This window comes from Peromyscus leucopus, chromosome 3, assembly GCF_004664715.2.
Source record: "Peromyscus leucopus breed LL Stock chromosome 3, UCI_PerLeu_2.1, whole genome shotgun sequence".
In the NCBI taxonomy this organism is placed as follows: Eukaryota; Metazoa; Chordata; class Mammalia; order Rodentia; family Cricetidae; genus Peromyscus; species Peromyscus leucopus.
Genome location: NC_051065.1, coordinates 48,434,020 through 48,441,515, shown reverse-complemented (window position 1 = coordinate 48,441,515; position 7,496 = coordinate 48,434,020).

Here is a 7,496-nt window from a genome sequence, read left to right as displayed (position 1 = left end):
GTGACTTAAAGGCTGAAGAGAGAGGAGTACACCTAATGTCTGAGCAGGCTTCTAGACACCTCCTAGACAGAAGCCCCGAGGTGGTGATCTCCGAGGAGATGCCTTCCCAGCAGAACAGGAGAGAAGGATGGGGAGGGAGTGAGAACTTCCGGCGTGAGGAACGGAGCAGGAGCCAGGATGCTTCAAACTGACCCAAAGGAACAATGACGTACAGAGCACGTTCCGTGTGTGGTGCTGCCAAGGGAGGCGTGCAGCGGTGTCTCCCCTGCGGAGTCCCGAGGCAGAGCAGGTCTGCATCAGGAAAAGAGCTTCAGTGGGACAAGAGCTGTTCATTTGGGAGGAAAGAGGTGAACATAAACCACGACACTGGACCCTCCTGAACAATCACAACTATGTGCTGAAATGTGATTTTATTTGTATGTTAATAAATAAAGTTGCCTGGGGGTCAGAGCTAATAGCAAGCCATAGCAGAAGCTGGGCAGTGGTGATGCATGCCTTTAATCCAATCACATGGCAGGCAGAGTCTGTGTGTTCAAGGACATAGCCAGCTTGAAGACACACGCTGTTGATCTTAATACCAACCATAGAGACCTGGAGGTCTGTATAGACAGGCAGTGACAAGGAGGTTATGTGGTTGGGTTTACAAGCAATGAGAAGGCAGAACAGAAAGTCAATAAAAAGACAGACACACAGGAAGTAGGTCTCTTTCTCAGGGGAAGGACGGTGGCTGCGGCAGCAGCAAGGGATAAGAAGGTGTTTTTAGTCTCAGCTCTTAGCTACTGCTCTGACCTCTTGGGCTTTTGCCTCTGCATTTGGCTCTGTGTTTCTTATTTAATAAGACCGTTACATCTACACAGAACAACTACAGTCCTCCAACATAGTCAGCTGGTGAGTTCCCGGTCTCCATGGGGGGGACGGGACGCTGGCATTCCTAGGGCCATTCCTGCCTGCCTGTCCTCAGCCTGAGCCCCTCATCCAGAGGTTCTTTCAATGGCCTCTACTTGACGATAGAGACTGAGCTCTAGTCCTGTTTTAACTCAAAGGGATCTTCTTTCCCAGTCATGGCACAGGCTTGCTTCTCGAAGCTCTACTAAACACAAGGCAGCACAGGAAGCCCCCCCAACGGATGCCACAGAATCGTCTCATCTGAACCAAGCAGTACTAGCTGGGGTCACTGGGTAGACTGCTGGGAAGGGTCCTGGGCTTTTGGTGAAATTATTAAGGCCACTCCACTTAGTTAAAAGGAAGATTTATTTAGTGGGCAACTTACAAAAAGGGAAAGGTAGGTCGCAGGGTCTGGGGAAGGTGTATCACAGTCCAGTGGTGTTCTCTGGAGCTCTACTCGGTCCATCTCCACCGTTCAGCATCCCAGAACAGAGAGTGCTCCCCATCCAGCTCTCAGGTCTCCAGCCACCTACCCTGGCACCGCCTTGTAGGCATGACAGTTTCCAGAGTCTCAATGGGGGTTGGAACTTCCAGATCCAAGCTGGAATGGCTACCCACTACACTGGGCCACAAACTTTCCAGGGTAGCTTCCTCTCCCAGCCCTGTCTTTAGACCTCCACCTGTCCCACAGTGGCTGCTCTCTGGTGGAATCAACTGTAAGACTGTTAGGTTCTTCAGACCGTACATACTGAGCTCAGGAAGACACACAAACCACATACACACCTCTCTCTCTCTCTCTCTCTCTCTCTCTCTCTCTCTCTCTCTCTTTCTCTTCACACACACACACACACACACACACACACACACACACACACACACCCTAGGATTATGGCCTTCTGATGCCACTCTCTGGGGCTCAAGACAAACAGTTGCTACACAAAACAAAGGCCTTTGAAGTCTTGGGTGAAAGATTTTCCCTAAGTACAATTATCCCATTAAATCCACAGTATTGCTCTCAAAGCAGGTGGCCCTTTACCAGCAGCTCTCCAACGCTGATGGTCCAGATGAAAACTTTCTTGGGCCACACAGACAAAAGGGATTATTAAACAGTTTCAAATGATCTTGCTACTCTTTGTCTGAAAGGGCACAAAGGTTGGGGGGGAAGGTTCTTTCATTTAAAAATTGTATTATTAATTTCTTTCTTTGTGAGTGTGTGCAGAGGTCGGTTCTCTCCACCAGTAAGTCCTGGGATCAAACAGCCCATCAGGCTTGGTGGCCAGTGTCTGACTCTACCCACTGAGCGATCTCACTGGCCTCAAGGTCATCTCCTTCAAACAGGGGTAATGACAAGCAGTTGAGGGCCGACTAAAGATATCTGAGAAGCAAGAACTTCATCCCAAGTTAATGAAACATTCATAGAGAGAGAGGTAACTGAGCAGGAGGCAGAGGAGAGTCAGACCTGGGCAAGCCACGCACCGGAAGTAATCCCACCTTCACTGACTATCCTGCCCAGCAGCACAGAGGAGGGGGGCAATTTCAGTGCAGGAGTTTATGGGGGGAGCAGTATTCTCCACAAACAGAAAAATCTAGAAAGATAGTGAAGAGGTACTTTTTTTTTTTTTGGTTTTTCGAGACAGGGTTTCTCTGCGTAGCTTTGCGCCTTTCCTGGAACTCACTTGTTAGCCCAGGCTAGCCTTGAACTCACAGAGATCCGCCTGCCTCTGCCTCCCCAGTGCTGGGATTAAAGGCGTGCACTACCACCCACTGCCGCCGCCGCCGCTGCCCGGCTGAAGAGGTACTTCTTAAGCAGCAAAGGGGCAGCAGTGGTGCACACCTTTAATCCCAGCACTCAGAAGGCAGAGGCAGGTGGATCTCTGAGTTCGAGGCCAACCTGGTCCACTGAGTGAGTTCCAGGACAGCCAGGACTGCACAGAGAAACCCCGTCTTGAAAATGAGAGAGGGTGGGGAGGAAGAGGAGGAAGAAGCAGCAGCAGCGGCAAAGGGGCTGGGGAGATGGGCTCCGCGGGTCGAGTGCTTCCTGAGCAAACACGAGGACCCGAGTTCGGATCCTGGAATTCCTCTAAAAACCCAGTGCCGCAGGCATGTGTCTGTGACCCCAGCGCTGGGGAGGGGATAGGACTGGTGGAGCTCAGGGGATGGCTGGTCTAGTCAAATGGTAAGCTCTAGTTCAGTGAGAGATCTTGTCTCAGAACATACGGTGATGCGGCTGGAGAGATGGTCCTGCAATTAAAGCACTGGCTGCTCTTGCCGAGGACCAGGCTCAGTTCCCAGCACTGACACGGTGGCTCACAACTGCCTGTAACTCCAGTTCCAGGGGCTCTCACACCCTCTTCTGGCCTCCTTGCACACCAGGCACACACCTGGTACGCAGACATACTTGCAGGCAAAATACCCATGCACAAAAGATTTTACATAATAAGGTGGAGAACAGCAGAAGACACTGGACATCAAACTCTGGACTCCATGAAGAGGTTAAGTACACTTGTACACACATACACATACACGCACACGCGCACACACGCACACACACGCATGCACGCACGCACGCACATACCCCAAACTAAGAGCAGAACACTACTGCAGAGTCGGGCTAAGACCCAGCAGAGCCATACACCCCGGGGGCCTGGCCAGCTCTGCAAAGTCCTGAGCCCCAGTGGCAGGTGGCCGGGCTGCTGGGAGTTTTCACAAAAAGCCTCACAATTGTTGGTTCTGCTTGAGACTGTGGCCTGGGGAAAGATGAGTGCACTCCACAACCACGCTTTGGCAGGGAGCCTAGCAAGAGTCAGCTGGGGGGAAGGCCAGGCCACGTGGAAGATGGAAAACACTTGTTTGGTTCTCTCCTATCACTCTGCAACCCTAGACAGCACAGGCATCTTCTCTGGGTTCTCAACTGCAAGCCTCTGAACCACAAAGCCTGGGGAGCAGACTCAACGGTAAAATGGAACAGCAATAAAAAAAAAAACAAAAAAAAAAACCAAACTTCTTTATGTATATGAATGTTTTGTTTGTGTCTCAAGGTTTCTATTGTTATGATAAAATGCCAAGACTAAAAGCTTTTATTTAACCTACATGTCCCAGTCATGGTCCATCAAAAAGGGAAGTCAGGGCAGAAACAAGCAGAGACCACGGAAGAGAGCAGCTTACTGGTTGGCTCAGGCTACTTTCTTCTATAATCTGGGACCACTGCCCATATATATCTGCCTCCATCAGCTTGTCCATATATATAATATGGGAGATATATATGGGCAATCTTAATTGAGGCAATGCCTCCATCAGACTGTCCATATATATCATACATATATATGTATATATTGCCCATATTATATGTATGGGCAATCTGATGGAGGCATTTTCTCAATTAAGATTCCATCTTCCCAGATGTCTAGGCTTGTGTCAAGTTGACAAAAACCAAGCACCACAACTTACAGATCTGTCTGCGCCCCAGGTGTGTGCCTGATGGCCATGGAGGCCAGGAGAGAACACTGGATTCCCTGGAACTACTTCTGTAGAGGTTCTTGCTTCTAAAATGCCATTAGTAACATATAACTAAAAATAAATGCTATGTATAATTAGTACATCTATTCCCAGCTAAGAGCTTTGTTCCATCTATTCTACACTAACACTAGTATTTCACATTAATCAGATTTAAGATACATGCTAAAACAAGCAATCTCACCAGAAATGCTCCAGGCAACAGAGGGCGGGGTGGGAGATAACTGAGATACTATCTAAAAGTTCCAAAGAGGCAGTGTGGAAGGTGAGTCAGGAAGTCAGAGAACCGGCTAGACGGCTGCCCTGTCCTCGGATGTGTGGCCCACACTCACTGTTGAATTGAGGAAACAAGAAGCAACCAGAGGATACAATCAGGCCTACAATCAGGATGCAGCAGGTCTGACCGACTGTGCCTAAGATAAGGAAGGGCTTTGGAAGGCTCCAGCAGGAGTGAGGGGGGGGGGGGGGGGGGGGGGGGGGGGGAGGGGCCCAGAGAAAAAAAAAAGGGGAGGCAGCGACGTCTGCGGAGTGACCTGGGGAGGGGGCAGTGAGAGCCCGGGAGGGGCGGAGGGGAGGCAGGAGCGAAGTCACCAGGCCTCCCCCCCCCCCCCCCCCTCCGAGCACACCCCCCACACCAGGGTCTCTCCTCGAGGAAAAGGGACTCGATATCCCAAGGGCTCACACACCAAGTATACAAGTAAGGTGGGTTTGCCTGGGGAAGCAGCCAAGGTCAGGGTAGGGGTGGGGGGACGGGGTGGGGAGGGGGGGCTCGCACAGGGTTCTTGGACTAAATGGAGCTGGATGAGCTTGGGAACGCGAAGACTGAGATCGCTGAGAGTGAGAGAGGCATTTGAGGGAAGATGGATTCGGACAAGGAGGGACGAGTGTGCGCGCCAGCTCTACAGGAGGTTCCCGGAGAGATTCAGTGAACGGGGTGAGACTTCAACAAGAGGCTCAGTCTTCTCCCCGGGTTTAAAGTGTGCAAAGTTCTACGGATGAGCCTGCGAGAAGACCCTGCAACAAAATGGGGTGTGCGTGTGTTTGCGAGAGCGCGCGTGCACAGACTTTTAGTTTTTTTTTGTTTGTTTGTTTGTTTTTTTAACGTGCATTTTGGGGCTGGAGAGATGGCTCAGTAGTTAAGAACACTGGCTGCTCTTCCAGAGGACCTGAGTTCAATTCCCAGCAACCACATGGTGGCTCACAACCACCTATAATGAGATCTGATTGCCCTCTTCTGGTATACAGATACATGCAGACAGAACACTCATACCTACACACACACACACACACACACACACACACACACACACACACACACACAATCAAAAAAAAAAAAACATGCACTTTGGTCTAAAGAGAATAGATGTCTTTCATATTCTCATACAGATTTATGCCCTACACACTGAAAACAATGTGCCAGGCAGAGGTGGTGCACGCCTTGAATCTCAGCACTTGGGGGGCAGAGGCAGGGGCTCTCTGTTCAAGGCCAGCCTGGTCTACAGAAATTCCAAATCAGCCACAGCTAAAAAGGGAATTCCTATCTCAAAAAACCAAAACCAAACAAACCAATTAATGCAAGCAGTTGCCAGACTGGCCTATGTGGAGACAGGAAAAAGGCCTGAAGAGCCAGTGTAAGGTGGGTGGGGCTGGAAAGATGGCTCAGTAAAACACACCGGCTGCTCCGGGTTCGAGTCCGAGAACCCACATGGCAGCTCCCCACTGTCTGCAACTCCAGTTCTAGACTTCCGGGCTCGGCTGGCTCCAAGGGCACTACAAACGTATGATGCACATACATGCAGGCAAGACATCCATATTCATAAAATAAAAATCAATTTAAATAAATAGGATGGGAGTGTGATCGAGGAAAACCATGTCAGCCTCTGGCCTCCACATACCCACACACATACACACACACACACACACACACACACACACACACACACACACACACACACACACACATGAACCGAGAAGACACAGTCACCAAATACATGAACAAACATATCCACATATAAACCCAAAAATTAAAATGAAATTAAAATGCTCTAGAAGTCAAAGTTAAGAAAGGGGCTAAAAAAAAAAAGTTGCCGGGCGGTGGTGGCGCACGCCTTTAATCCCAGCACTGGAGGTCAGCCTGGTCTACAGAGTGAGTTCCAGGACAGGCACCAAAGCTACACAGAGAAACCCTGTCTTGAAAAACAAAAACAAAGTCCCGGGAAAAGATAAAGCGGTTACCAGAGTCAAATACAAGGGAAGGGCTTTAAAAACGGAAGGAATTAAGGCAGGAGGTCCCGAACTCAATGAGCCCACATGCTGTTCACGTGGGTGGTAAGAGGAGGTGGCACTGGTGATGTCACTGATGAGTACAGCAGAATGGGAGGTACAGAGCAGGGCAGCCCTGGCGAGCATCCGGCCTGGTTACCCAGCTCAGTAGTTGAGGAGGAAGTTGGTGGTAGAGCCAGGAAGGCAACAGGAAAGGAAAACAGGAAGTCAGTCAGAAAAACTAGTCCGCACAAGTGAAGGCCTCTGTAGCCAGGCGTGGTGGTTCCTGTGTGTCATCCCAGCCCCAGGGAAGGCAGAGGAGGAAGGATCACAGTTCACTCCAAGACCACCGGGGTAACCGGGGTAACCCCGGGCGAGAGGTGCGGTTCAGTGAAGAGCACCCCCTAGCCAGCAGAGCCCTGGGTACCAGCACAGCACCACCGTGTTAACATTGCCACACTCGCAGGAAGGGATTTTCTTTCTTTTCCTAAGTTCTTACTTAAGGAATATGTAAGTTCTATTTTTAAATTCTAGAACATGACACACTTGAAGGGCAAAATGTTTCCCATCCAATAATTCTTTATCTTACTGTGTAAAAGCCTCTCACTAATTTTTTTTTCTCAAATTATTTTTTAACTGACAGAAGATCCATTTCCAGACCAGCTTTCACCGTGCCTCTTCTCCCACTTTTGATGTGTGTTAGTATCTGAGCCTAGGTGTGTGGGTGCACATGCGCATGGAGGCCAGGGGTCAACATTGTCTTCCTCTATCAACCTCCCTGGCCTTTCTTAAGGTTCTCTCCCTGAACCTGAGCTCACTAATTCAGCTAGATCTGT